This window comes from Mustelus asterias, unplaced genomic scaffold, assembly GCF_964213995.1.
Source record: "Mustelus asterias unplaced genomic scaffold, sMusAst1.hap1.1 HAP1_SCAFFOLD_43, whole genome shotgun sequence".
NCBI lineage: Eukaryota > Metazoa > Chordata > Chondrichthyes > Carcharhiniformes > Triakidae > Mustelus > Mustelus asterias.
Window position 1 is genome coordinate 1,383,336 of NW_027590120.1, and position 14,020 is coordinate 1,397,355.

The 14,020-nt window shown below is 44.9% G+C and overlaps 2 non-coding genes and 1 pseudogene across 2 annotated transcripts; 2 read left to right on the plus strand and 1 right to left on the minus strand.

Annotated features, from left to right (window-relative positions):
• Nucleotides 1–14,020, minus strand: part of LOC144482895 (uncharacterized) — a 348,044-nt pseudogene that overhangs the window by 25,660 nt on the left and 308,364 nt on the right.
• Nucleotides 5,792–5,864, plus strand: trnat-ugu (transfer RNA threonine (anticodon UGU)). The gene has a single exon. It is a non-coding gene; the product is annotated as a tRNA-Thr (tRNA).
• On the plus strand, nucleotides 9,754–9,835 carry trnal-uag (transfer RNA leucine (anticodon UAG)). Its single transcript has one exon. It is a non-coding gene; the product is annotated as a tRNA-Leu (tRNA).

Here is a 14,020-nt window from a genome sequence, read left to right on the forward strand (position 1 = left end):
TTTCGGAGCGTTGCCCCTTCATCAGGTGAGTGAAGAGTTCCGTTCACAAACAGGGCATGCATAGACACAAACTCAATTACAAGATCGTGATTGGAATGGGAATCTTAACAGGTTATCAAGTCTTCACCGGTGCGGACAATGTGAGTGGAGGGAGGGTTAAGCACAGGTTAAAGAGATGTGTATTGTTTCCAGACAGGACAGTTAGTGAGATTTTGCAAGCCCAGGCAAGTCGTGGGGGTTACAGATAGTGTGACATGAACCCAAGATCCCGGTTGCGGCCGTCCTCATGTGTGCGGAACATGGCTATCAGTCTCTGCTCAGCGATTCTGCGTTGTCGTGTGTCATGAAGGCCGCCTTGGAGAACGCTTACCCGAAGATCAGAGGCTGAATGCCCTTGACTGCTGAAGTGTTCCCCGACAGGTAGGGAACTCTTCTGCTTGGTGATTGTGGAGCGGTGTCGATTCATCCGTTGTTGTAGCGTCTGCATGGTCTCCCCAATGTATCATGCCTCGGGGCATCCTTTCCTGCAGTGTATCAGGTCGACAACGTTGCCGAGTCGCAAGAGTAGGTACCGTGTACCTGGTGGATGGTGTTCTCACGTGAGATGATGGCATCCGTGTCGATGATCCGGCACTTCTTGCAGCGGTTGCTGTGGCAGGGTTGTGTGGTGTCGTGGTCACTGTTCTCCTGAAGGCTGGGTAGTTTGCTGCGGACAATGGTCTGTTTGAGGTTGGGCGGTTGTTTGAAGGCAAATAGTGGAGGTGTGGGGATGGTCTTGGCGAGATGTTCGTCTTCATCGATGGCATGTTGAAGGCTCCGGAGAAGATGTCGTAGCTTCTCTGCTCCGGGGAAGTACTGGACGACGAAGGGTACTCTGTCTGTCATGTCCGGTATTTCTCTTCTGAGGAGGTCTGTGTGGTTCTTCACTGTGGCGTGTCGGAACTGTCGATCGATGAGTTGAGCACCATATCCTCTTCTTACGAGGGCGTCTTTCAGCGTCTGTAGGCGTCTGTTGCGATCCACCTCATCTGAGTAGCAAACTATCTAGCCTTCAGGAGAACAGTGACCACGACACCACACAACCCTACCATAGCAACCTCTGCAAGACATGCCGGATCATCGACACGGATGCCATCAGCTCACGTGAGAACTCCATCCACCAGGTGCATGGTACATACTCTTGTGACTAGGCCAACGTAGTCTATCTGATAGGCAGCAGGAAAGGATGGCCCGAGGCATGGCAGATTGGCGAGACCGTGGTTCGAATTGGAACTTTCCACTGCGGGCAAACGGTGGTTGTTGAAAACACGGAGAGCCCGGATGCCGCTCTGTATTACTGTGCGATACAGCCCACACTGAGAGGAAAGACGCTAGTCACTGTACAAAAACCTCACGCCTGTTTTCAGTTGCTGCCGCAATCCCACAGATAGTACAGCAGGCAATAGCTGCCAGAACCAGAGCAGGAAATGGAGCATATGAGCGGGGTTGCCCGGGGCTTTGCAATTCCCGACAGCGACTTTACTTTTCTCACACATATTGACAGTCATGATGTAACTCATCCGATTGAAGAAACAGTCGCTCAGTGAGTGTGGGCTTTATGGTGAGGAAATCATCCGCATTCTTTAATTTAAGCATGATACTCCACTGTCTCGAATCAGACATTTGGTCTATGGCCAAATACAGAAAGACCTGGACAATATTCAGGTTTGGACTGATAAGTGGAAGCAACGTTCAGGTCACACAAGTTCCAGGCAATGACCATCTCCAAAAAGAGAGGACCTGATGAACTTTCCTTGATATTCAAAGGCATTACCATCGCTGAATCCTCCCCCTGCTCTCCCCTTCCTCTCCCCCACCCCCAACAACATCCTGGGAGTTGACCGAAAACTGAACTGGACCGAGGAATATGAATATCGTGGCTACCGGAGCCGATCAAAGGTTAGGAATCCTGTGGTGAGTAAATCGCCTCGTGACTCCCGAAAGCCTGTCCGCCACCTACAAGGTGCAAGTCAGGGGTGTAAATGGAATGCTCCATACTTGCTGGATCAGTGCAGCTCCAACAACACTCATTATGCTCGACCAGATACAGGACAGGGCAGTCCGCGTGATTGCTAACCATTCCATAAACATCTCTTCCAGTCACCACCGACGAACAGTGGCAGCTGTGTGTAATATCTACGGATATACTGCAGCAACTCAACAAGGATTTTTAGGCAGCACAATCCGAACACATGAACACTGCCATGTAGGAGGACAAGGGCAGCTTTCACATGGGAACACCTCAATCTAGCGGTTCCCTTCCAATTATTCCACATCCTTACTTTGAAATATATCGCTGTTCCTTCACGGTCAATGAGTCAACACCCTGGACTCCCTCACTAACAGCACAGTCGGTGTACCTGCACCTCGGGACCGCAACGCTTCAAGAAGGCAGCTCACTACCACACAATACACCACGGATTGTCCCGGATTTACAATAACAGTCGTGTTGCTGGGTAAGTCTCTGTGGCAGTTATTCTACATCTCATTTGTTAAATACGGCAACAGATTTTGATCCGTTTTGCATTTCGTTTCAGGAACGAGTGCCGAGGAGTCGGTGTCCGTGGGCTCATTTGAGTTAACGATGCTGAAAGAACAGCCTGTAATTTTCTGCCATACTTACTCCACTTCTGAGTCCATCCTCAGCTCATGTTTTTTTGTTTACTACATAAATTGCGGCATGGGAAAATCAGCAATATTCCAGCCCCCACTGTCCAAACCCCCTGCCAGCAGAAAGCACTGGATATTTTGCTCTGTGTGTTTTCTTAGAAATGGTGAAGAGTAAATATTCAATATTTTGATTGATACCCAGTTCCGTTCACATTCAACAATAACTTGATTTCGGAAACATCGGAGCAGTGAGTTTTGATAATGTTTCTGCCCCGTGACAGTGACAGTGATTTTTCCAATCAGCTGACCATCGTCATTTTAGCCATTGTCTTCCTACAGGTCCGTCACCCGAAAGACATGTTCCTCATTAAAAAAATCTCCGTTTAATTCCAGATTTGTCACATGCCAGCGAGCCCATTGTCGTGAAAACAATGTCTCTGAACCATTGGACCACCCGGGCTCCGCCATCACCAGCTCAGTGTTGCCTTTTCCATCATTCCTTGCGTCAGATAATCCATCCTCCCTTGTAGTCTGTGACGAACCATATCTTCTGCCATTTTTAAGAAGTGACCCCGATTTACAATCTGAAAATGCAGAGAAAACTCAGCAGACTAGTTGAGATTTAACAAATATATGAATAATATAACTCTTCCCTTAGTCGGCAATGAAAAGGATTTGGAAATATTTCTGCCCAGTTTCCAGCCATGGGAGGCGGACGTGATAACTGCAGTGGAATGTTTGCTGTCATTGGTTGAACACATCACTGGTGTTAGATCCAGAAGGGGCCATTTTGCAGGATAAGTTTGTGGTGAAAGCGGTCTGGTGTGAAAATTAAAATAACAAAAAGGTCATGAAAAAAGCAATTGTAAAACACGCTGTAATCTGCTGCTCTGGCGGTTAGAGTTTGACACTTTCGCTGCTGTGTTGATTGCAGGGCAGGAAATGAAGATTTATTGCTCTCCTCCAACCACGAAAACAGTTATTTCCCGGGAGAACACAGAAATCCCAGTCTCGCCTTGTATCCTATTATTTCTGAAGTGAATACCCTGAACAAATTCAACAGCAAGTCATGGTGTCCTTTCTGGGAACCAGACAAAGTTGAGGACAATTTAAATGGTGCCAGCGCTTCACTGCAGTTCATTGCGTTTCTAACTGGAGATGATCGTTGTTTGTTACAGAGTTCAGGATCATCTGATTCGGTGAAGATTTCCTGCTGGCCCATCTCCACGGATTCTGGAATATTTCAGTATCAATACAAGAAAAGGACATGATTGCTACGTCTGCCTCGTGGTAGTGTGGCCGAGCGGTCTAAGGCGCTGCATTTGGGTTCTAATCTCTTCGGGGCCGTGGCGTCGAATCCCACTGCTACCAGAATTGATTTCAATTTTTGTCCTTACAGTTGAAGTCCAACAGCTCACATTGAATGCAGGAGTGTGTGCAGTGTGTTTTTGACAGACGCCTTCGTAAGAACAGGACGTGGCTCTCGACTCATCGATCGACAGTTCCGACGCGCCACAGCGAAAAACCACACCTATCTCCTCAGAAGACAAACACGGGACACGGCCGACAGAGTGCCCTTCGTCGTCCTGTACTTCCGTGGAGTGGAGGAGCTACAACATCTTCTTCGGAGCCTTTAACATGTCATTGATGAATACGAACATCTCGCCAAGGCCATCCCCACATCCCCAAAACCAGACAGCAATATTTCCAAATGCCATTCAATACAGAGTGAGGGAAAAGTTTCATAATTTATGTTTTTGCTAAATGTTAACTGATATGCTGAGTATTTCCAGCATTTTCTGATTGCGAAGTCAGGAGTCACTCGGTAAAAACAACAAAAGTGAAGGTCTGTAGCAGAGAGCAAGGTAGGATGGATCAACGGACAAAGGAATGCTGGACAAAGCAATATTGAGCAGGTGATGCTGGAGGCCGGGTGGTCTAGTTTTTCAGAGTGAAGGCTTTCACCGCCAGGGCCCAGGCTTAATGACTGGGGACAAATTGTGAAAATAGAATTTGTGATGAAAATATTGTCTCTTTCTCATTCCTGATCAACTAATCACAATTGCTGTTTAAAAGCAGCATGCCAGGACGAGTAACCTCTTCCTGTGCTGTAATGTTCTATAATTGTTTCATTTTCATCCACACTGCTGCTGCATTTAAAGTTTAGTAGTTTATTTTTTTATTGCCACAAGTAGACTTACATTAACAGTGCATGAAGATACTGTCAAAATCCCCTAGTCGCCTCACTCCGGCGCCTGTTCGTGGACACTGAGGGAGAATTTAGCATGGCCAATGCACCTTTCCAGCAAGTCTTCGGGCTGTGTGGAAGGAGTGGAGCAAGTTAGTGTGGATGCTGGAATTGGAAACAAAAAGGGAAAATGCTGGAAAATCTCAGCATGTCTGGCTACATCTGTAAGAAGAGAAGAGAGCTAACGTTCCGAGTCCAGATCACCCTTTGTCAAAACTGGGCGGAGTGGAGTTGCTCCGATAGAGAATACAAACGGGAACACAGGCTGAATGGTTGTCTGCTGATATAAACAACAGATCGCAAACATTGAGTCTGCAGTCCCGGCCCAGGGGATAGATTGGGACTTTCTAACTGAGGCTCAAATCTTGTCATGTCCGCTTCCCGTCATTCCTCATTGTGACTTATTTTTATTGAAAGTTATTCAAAATAAAGCAATGAATACAGAGATGATCAACTCATTGCAAATCTCTCACATCAGCGTCACTGAGGGTCCAGTGATCAGGATCAGCGCCGTGACGCGGTTTAGATTCCCAGTCACGGAGTGAATAACTTTTTGTTCAATTCTTCATTTAATGAAAACACGCCTCAGAGCGTCTGTGAAGGGAGCAACATCTAAATCTTTCAGCCGGATGAACTTGCATCTCAGTTGGAAAAGTCAGAGATGTAACACTAACGATAAACTCTGAAGAAGATTCACATGACACGCACAACATACATGTCAGATACACACACAGCACACATGTCAAATCATGTCACTTTCAAGTTCCGTCTTTTAACCTCCTGCTCTCCACCTCAGACATTTCCACATTCATCAAAAATCTCCAAACTCAAACCCCACCCTGTGCCTTAATCCATTGATAATGCTACCCGTACCGCAAGTACTTTGCAGCATTTGGCTCCATAGCTCAGTGGTTTGAGCACTGGTCTTGTAAACCAGGGGTCGCGAGTTCAATTCTCACTGGAGCCTGCCGACAAAACTTTGCTAATATGAGCTGTAGGGAAAAGGCAGATCGAGTGGGAGGCCTTATGGGTCGAGGGGCAGATTGGGTGCAACTTTAGAAAACAAAAACGTATTCTCATTCGTGCAAAAATAGAAAGAGCAGAACATACTTGACGAGCTAAAAAATGTAAATATTGATATTAAGAATAGAATAGATGCGTTTGTACTCGAATGCATGAAGGTGAAGCAGATAATTGGAAGGGAAATTACATTTTGGTCTTTCTTGCCGGCAGACTGGAGTTCAAGAATAACAAGGTGTTTCTGCTGTTGCATTGGGTTTTGTTGAGACCAGGTTGAATATTCTGTGCAGATGTGATAGTCACATTTAAAAAGGGATATGCTTGCATTGGAAGCGGTAAAGAGAAGGTTCACCAGATTGCTCCCTGGGGTGAGGGAGTTGTCCTGTGATGAAATTCTCTGGAGTTTAGAAGAATAAGAGGCGATCTCTTTAAACCTACACAGTTCTGATTAGGTTTGACAGGATGGAGACTGAGAGATTTTTTTTCTGCTGGTCGGGAATCTAACCCACTGCGGCACAGATAAGGGGCTGGTCATTTCGTGCGAAGATAAGGAGCAATTACTTCACTCAAAGGGCGAGAATCTTTGGCATTCTCTGTACCTGACAGTTATGTATGCCCCCCTCATCGAGCACATTTAACGCTGGGATAAACAGGGTTCTGATCTCTTGAAGAATTTAGCGATATGGGGAGCTGGTGGAAAAACAAAGTTGCAGCCCAACATCAGCCATGATGGTATTGAATGGTGGAAATCTCGATGGACCGAGTGGTCTGCTCCTCCTCCTATGATTCATGTTAGAATAAAAACAGAAAGGACTGGAAGTTCTCAGGAGGGCTTGCAACAAATGTGGAGCAAAACAGAGAGTTAAGTTTCCGAGTTCAATATGACTCTTTTCAAACCAGTAGCCACGTGTGAATTATATGATTCCAAAATCACGAGGGGTGATCACGAGGGGTCACGGGCTCAAGCTGAGAGGGGCGAAGTATAACTCAGATATCAGAGGGACGTTTTTTACACAGAGGGTGGTGGGGGCCTGGAATGCGCTGCCAAGTAGAGTGGTGGAGGCAGGCACGCTGACATCGTTTAAGACTTACCTGGATAGTCACATGAGCAGCCTGGGAATGGAGGGATACAAACGATTGGTCTAGTTGGACCAAGGAGCGGCACAGGCTTGGAGGGCCGAAGGGCCTGTTTCCTGTGCTGTACTGTTCTTTGTTCTTTGTTCTTATAACAACTAGCACAACATCCAGACTGCGAATTGAATTGGATCCAGGCAGTGAAAGCCTTGAATTTAAACTGCTGCAGGATTTATGTTGGAAAATTGTTCAGGAAAGTGAGCTGCCAACTGAAAGTTTGGAGGTTTGAGAGCACCCCGAGCCGAATAGACTCCCTCTATTTCTGTTTCTACTTATATTCCAACAAAGATATTCTTTGTATCCTTCTGCAATAGGGAAATATTGTCCAAACTTTGCCAGTCTTGCTAATATTCACTAAATTGTCATACAAATCGATCGATGAATATTCATTTCAAATAAAACGAGATACCATTAGGTCATGCTGTTGTATATTTCCAACCTATTAGAAATATGGGATTCACAGTAACTGAGAGAAATTGATGCTGTAGTTGCAGATATAGAACTGGAACGCACCATCACACCGAGTGAATCCACTGTCTGTTTAAATGTTGATCAGTGAAAATTTCAATCATCCTCTGCTGTGTAACACACGGCCACGGAGTCAATGAGCAATAGCCAGTCAAAAGAATCCTGTATCAGTCAATCTTTCTCGCAACTTTCAAACATGTTGTTATTCTCTGTACCATTTGCCATTGAGGTACATGAATAAGTGAACGCAGTTTGTGATGGTAAAAGATGTGTTCACCCCTTCTGGGAACTGAATCACATTGATGCACAGAGGAACACACACAGACACCGAGAGTCACAGAGGGGTGACGAGACACAAACACATGTCACTAACTGGGTTCAGTTTTGTTCCATTTCTGGCTGGGGTTTTGGTGAATTCTAGCTGATGAACAGAAATGAAGGAACGTAGAAGTGAAACAGGAAAAACAGATGGGAATACTTGAAAGATTTTGATTCCATTGAACGAATAATTAATTCTGCAGCCACCTAAAGGAATGAATGCTGAGCAGCGCAGTGGGTGAGGTTCAAATCTTCGTGAGAAAACAGCAATTTCAAATCCACCGCCTGAGCCGCTTGGCCACCACTGCAACCGATGTCAATGTGTTAGTGTCACTCAGATCAAACCATTAAATAGTTACAGCAACAAAAGGGAACATTCGGTCCCAGGAGATCACGGTGCACCTTTCATCCCTCTTTTTTCTTCCTTACAAAATGCCACACGCCGAACAGACAAACAAGCTGCACATTTTGGCAGTGGTGGCATTTAAACCCACAACTTTTGAGATATTGAAGCTTTGATTTAGCAACTAAAACCATTCGGCCCCACTGCCAGTCGAAGCCACGTGCTAACCGTTGCGCAGAGTGATATCTGCAACGGATGAGAATATAATTGGGATTTTGGATGGAATATTTCGCCCCTCAAGCCCCTCACAATATTTTGGAATCATAGCCAAGCACTTGTTTTCCATCTGTTTCATTTCTGACTTTTCTAGCTCTGATGAAAGATCCAGATGCAAGATTAGCTTTGTTTCTCACTCCACAGACGCTGCCAGATCTGGTTTCATTCAATGAGGGTTTCCTTTTCATGGTGTCAGTTCACACAGCAATACAAACGAATTACTCTCTGGCTGGGGATTGAATCCAGTCCAGAGTGATGAAAGTGCCAAATCCAAACCACTGGTCCAGCAGGGAAGCTGACAGTGACTTTCCCAATCAGCGGATCATCGTCATTTTAGCCATTCTCTTCCTTCCCTTCCGTCACACAATAGACAGGTTCCTCATTTTTGAAAAACAATACTCTGCTTCTTACCACATTTGCCACCTGCCATCGAGCCCATGGTCGTGAAAACGATGACGTTGCACCATTGGAATACCCGAGTTCCACCATCACCAGCTCAATGTTGCCTTGTCTATCATTCCTTGTGTCAAATAATACATCCTCCTTTGTTTTCTGTGCCGAACCTCACCTTCTGTCCTTTTTATAGAGTGACCCCTGACTTCACAATTAGAAAATGCAGGAAAAACCCATCAGACTAATTAAAATTTGCAGATATATGAATAAAATAACTTTTCCCTCAGTCTGCAATGAAAATGATTTGGAAAAAACAAATCTGCCAAGTTTCATACCATGGCAGGCGGACGCGGTAACTGTCATAGAATCATTCCTGTAATTGGCTGAACACTTCTCTGGTGTTGAAACAGAAGTTGCCATTTTGCAGGAGAGGTTTGTGGTGAAAGTGGTCTGGCGTGGAAATTAAAATAACAAAAGGATCGTGGCCTGGTCTGGTGGTTAGAATTTGACACTTCCGCTGCTGTTTTGATTGCAGGTCAGGAAATGAAGATTTATTGCTCTCCTCCAATCCGTGAGAACAAATATCAGTTATTTCCCGGCAGAACGCACAAATCTCAGTCTCGCCTTGTGTCCTGTCCTTTCTCAAGTGAAGACCCTGAGCAAATTCAACAGGAAGGCATATTGTCCTTTCTGGGAGACAGACGAGCTTAAGGACAGTTTAAATGGAGCCGGCCCTTCACTGCAGCTCATTGTGTTTCTGACTGGAGATGATTTTTGTTTGCTACACATTTCAGGATCATCTGATTCGGTTACGATTTCGTCATGGCCCATCCCAACTCCATGAGTTTTGATATATTTCAGTATTAATGCAATGGAACGACATGATTAGGGTACTTTCTTGTGTGGTAGCGTGGCCGAGCGGTCTAAGGCGCTGGATTTAGGCTCCAGTCTCTCTCGAGGCGTGGGTTCGAATCCCACCGCTGCCAGAGTTGGTGCAAGTTTTTGTCCTTGGAGCTGAAGTCCAACAGCTCGGGTTGAACGGAGGAATCTGAGCGGTGTCGTTTTTGACAGATGCCCTTGCGAGAACAGGATATTGCGCTTGACTAATCGATCGACAGTTCCGACAAAAAGAAATTGCCCCTTAGAGTCCTGGGATGTGTAGGTTAGAGGGATTAGCGGGTAAATATGTGGGGGTAGGGCCTTGGTGGGATTGTGGTCGGTGCAGACTGGATGGGCCGAATGGCCTCCTTCTGCACTGTAGGGTTTCTATGATTTCTATGACACGCCACAGCAAAAACACGCACCGACCTCCTCAGAAGACAAGTACGGGACACAGCCCTCAGAGTGCCCTTCCTCCTCCAGTACGTCCCCAGAGTGCAGAAGCCAAGACATCTTAGGAGTGGAGAAACTATGACATCTTCTTCGGAGCCTTCAGCGTACAATCGATGAAGACGAATATCACGCGAAGGCCATCTCCACGCCCCCACTACTTGCCTTCAAAAAACAGAGCAACCTTAAACAGACCATTGTTCGCAGAAAACTACCCAGCCTTCAAGAGAACAGCGACCACGACACCACACAACCCTGCCACGGCAACCTCTCCAAGATGTGTTGGATCATCGACCCGGATGCCACCATCACACGTGAGATCAGAATCCACCAGCTGGACGATACATACACATGCAACTCGGCCAACGTTGTCTACCTCATACGCTGCAGGAAAGGATATCCCGAAGCATGGTACATCGCCGAGACCATGCAGACGCTACGACAACAGATGAATGGACACCGCTCGACAATCACCCGGCAAGAGTATTCCCTTCCTGTCGGGGAACACTTAAGCAGTCAAGGGCATTCAACCACCGATCTTCGGGTAAGCGGTCTCCAAGGCGGCCTTCAAGACGCACGACAACGCAGAATCGCTGAGCAGAAACTGACAGCCAAATTCCATACATGAGAACGGCCTCAACCGGGACCTTGCGTTCATGTCACACGACTTGTAACCCCCACCATTTGACCTGGTCTTGCAATACCCTACCAACTGGCCTGGCGTGAGCCAATTCACACCGCTTTAACCTTTCATTGTCCCCCTCTCCACTCGCATTGTCTGTACCTGTAAAGACTTGATTCGCTGTTAAGACACGCATTCCAACCATTATCTTGCAAATGAGTCTGTGTCTTTCTATGCCCTGTTTCTAAACCCAACTCTCCACTCACCTGATGAAGGAGCAGTACTCCGAAAGCTCGTGCGACCACGTAAACTGATTGGACTTTAACCTAGTGTTGCGAGACTTCTTTCTGTGAGGGAGATCAACAATGATTTTACTGAATCACGGAACAGGCCCTAATGAAGGAGCAAATGGTTCATTGCAACACCTCTTCCCTATTCTCTGATGTTCTTCTGTACAGCTCATTGTTCTGAGAATAGATTCAAATTGTTCCTGCTCCTCTCTCTGACGTCATGAATTGAAGAATGAAGACACTCGGCGCTGGTTGGGTGAAATGTAGGATAAAGGAGCTGTGAGCTGATTGGGTGTCTCCTGCTGGATAGGAATGAACCTATCACCATTGGGGCCGGATATTACTCAACATTTTCTGAACTTTGAGCTAAAACAATTGAGCTTTAACTCATTGAGTTCCCTTGGGCATTTACTGGAGGAACGCTTTTTAATTTGGAATTACAAGATGAGTTGATACATCAGGTTGAAAGTAACGAGTGTTTTCTTGTATTAAGTGGCATGGGGGGTTCTGAATCTAACCATGCGAACCAGCACGAACACAGTGCAGTTGAGCATTGTAGTCAGGCCGATTGGGGGCGATGTGCTGTCATTTGTTTCTGTAGTGCAGTGCTTGTAAAGGACCCGGGTCCGAAACCGGGCAGAAGAAAACATTAAGATGTTTCATGTCGGGTGAGAGAAATCTGAATTAATTCAGTTTGTTGCTGAACATTATCCGAGTCTCGATTCATGTTATCTTTGCTTGACGTCGGCCTCAAATGCTTCCTGTAAAATAAATGCTGAATATTTTGACGCACTGACAGGAAAGAAACGTTTCTATTTTGACAACATGCGCATATTAGCATTTCGTTCAGTCTACACCAGAATTTAATGGGTTAATAGGTGCAGACTAACATAGTGAATCACTATCTGAAACATGCCTAATCGTAGTGTGTGCTCAAAAAGACAGATACAAGTGAAACGGTAAGTGAGCACTGTCAGCTGTTCCTGTAGTGTAGTGGTTATCACGTTCGCCTCACACACGATAAATTCCCAGTTCGAAACGGGCAGAAATGCTGTTGGATCGTTCGCATTAAGCGTGAGCGGAGTCTGCACGATGTAGGTTCGTTGCTCAACGTCATGCGAATCCGATATAATCTTATATGGTCATGTTATATGGGCTTTGACGTCGGCCTCAAATGCATTTACGAAAATCGGAACTGATGCATTTTAGGACGCAGGGAATGAAGAACTCTATTGTTTGTTCATATATTCGCAACTCGTGCAGTCCACAAATGTATTCAATGGGTTTTTGGTGCAGACTAACATAGTTAATCACCATCTGAAACATGTCAAATTGTATTGTGTGCTCATAAAGAGAGACACAATTGAAATTGGAACTGAATTGGAGTAAATGGCGCGCATTTCGCAGAAGCACGTTTTTAAAATTGCTCTTCACAATAAAGAAAAAGCTAAAACCACTCAGACCCATGTGGAAATCGAGATTCAGTGCGGACCTCCTGGACTTCCGATAGATGAACGTGATTTAGGCGCCAGAATACTTCACAAACAGAATAGCGGGGATTCAAGTATATTTTAAAGGATGAATGTTGTCAATCTCAAATAAGCACCATGGCATGTGTATTACGCAGTGACTCTATTTCTTTTGTTGGTCAGTCATGTTTGCAAGAAAATGTTGTATATTTCAGAGGTATCCAATTCAGAATGAGGACATCTGTGTTAAATAAACGTACTGAAATTAAATATTGAATAACTACAAATATTTGATATAATTGTTTGAAATTATTTGACGGGAGATGAGAATGATGTATTAATGATTGAGCGGAAATCGTTGCCGCCTGAGACATTTGCCTGACGAAGTTCAAGATAAGTTGAGATATCAGGTTGAAAAATCGGATTTGTTCTTCTATTAAGTGACATGGACCCTCAATGTGACCAGGAGAACCTGCAGCAACACAATGTAGTTCAACATTGTAGTCAGGCCAATTGGCGGTGCGGCGCATTCTCTTGTTTCTGTGGTGCAGTGGTTATCACATTCGCCGAACACGTGAAATATCACCGCTTTAGAACCGGGCAGAACATACATCAGCTTTCCCATGTAGGGTGAGGGAAGTCTGTATGATTTCAGATCGTTGCTGGACATCATCCAAATCTCGATGTTACATCTTTGCTGTGAGCTCGGCCTCAAATATTTTCTGTAAAATAAGAAATGCTGATTCTTTTGACGCACTGACAGGAAATTTTCAATTTTGACAACCTGCACATATTAGCATCTCTTTCAGCCTATAACAGAATTTAATGGGTTTATAGGTGCAGACGAACATAGTTAATTATCATCTGAAACATGTCTAATAGCAGTGTGCGCTCAAAAAGACAGACACAAGACATAGTGCAAGCGAACTAGAGGAAATGACGCACGTTTCCTGCAGCCTTTTTTTGAAATCGTTCTTCATAACAAAAAAATAGGAAAAATCACTCAGCCAGATGAGGAAATCGAGACTCAGTGCGGATCTATTGGACTTTCCTATAGATAGCCGGAATTTATGCGCCTGAATGTTTCACACCCATAATTAAAAGGCTCAAGTGCAACTAACAGATATATTTTCAATCTCTTCCATTTAAATGTAGTTGATTTTGTTTAACATCAGCGTTTGTTCAAGTTCAAAATTGCGAACTGCATTGCCCGGTGACTCGCTTCCTTCTGTTGGTCAGTTATGTTTGCAATTCATGATATTCAATTTCAGAGATATTCAAATCATAAAGAAGATCTATGTGTTAAATAATGTACTGACATTAAATATTGGATAATGAAACACATACTGAGTACAATTGTAAAATGAGCTTTGACGAATGTCATCTGGACACGGAACGTCAGCTCTTTTTTCTCCTTACAGATACTGCCAGACCTTACGAGATTTTCCAGCATTTTCTCTT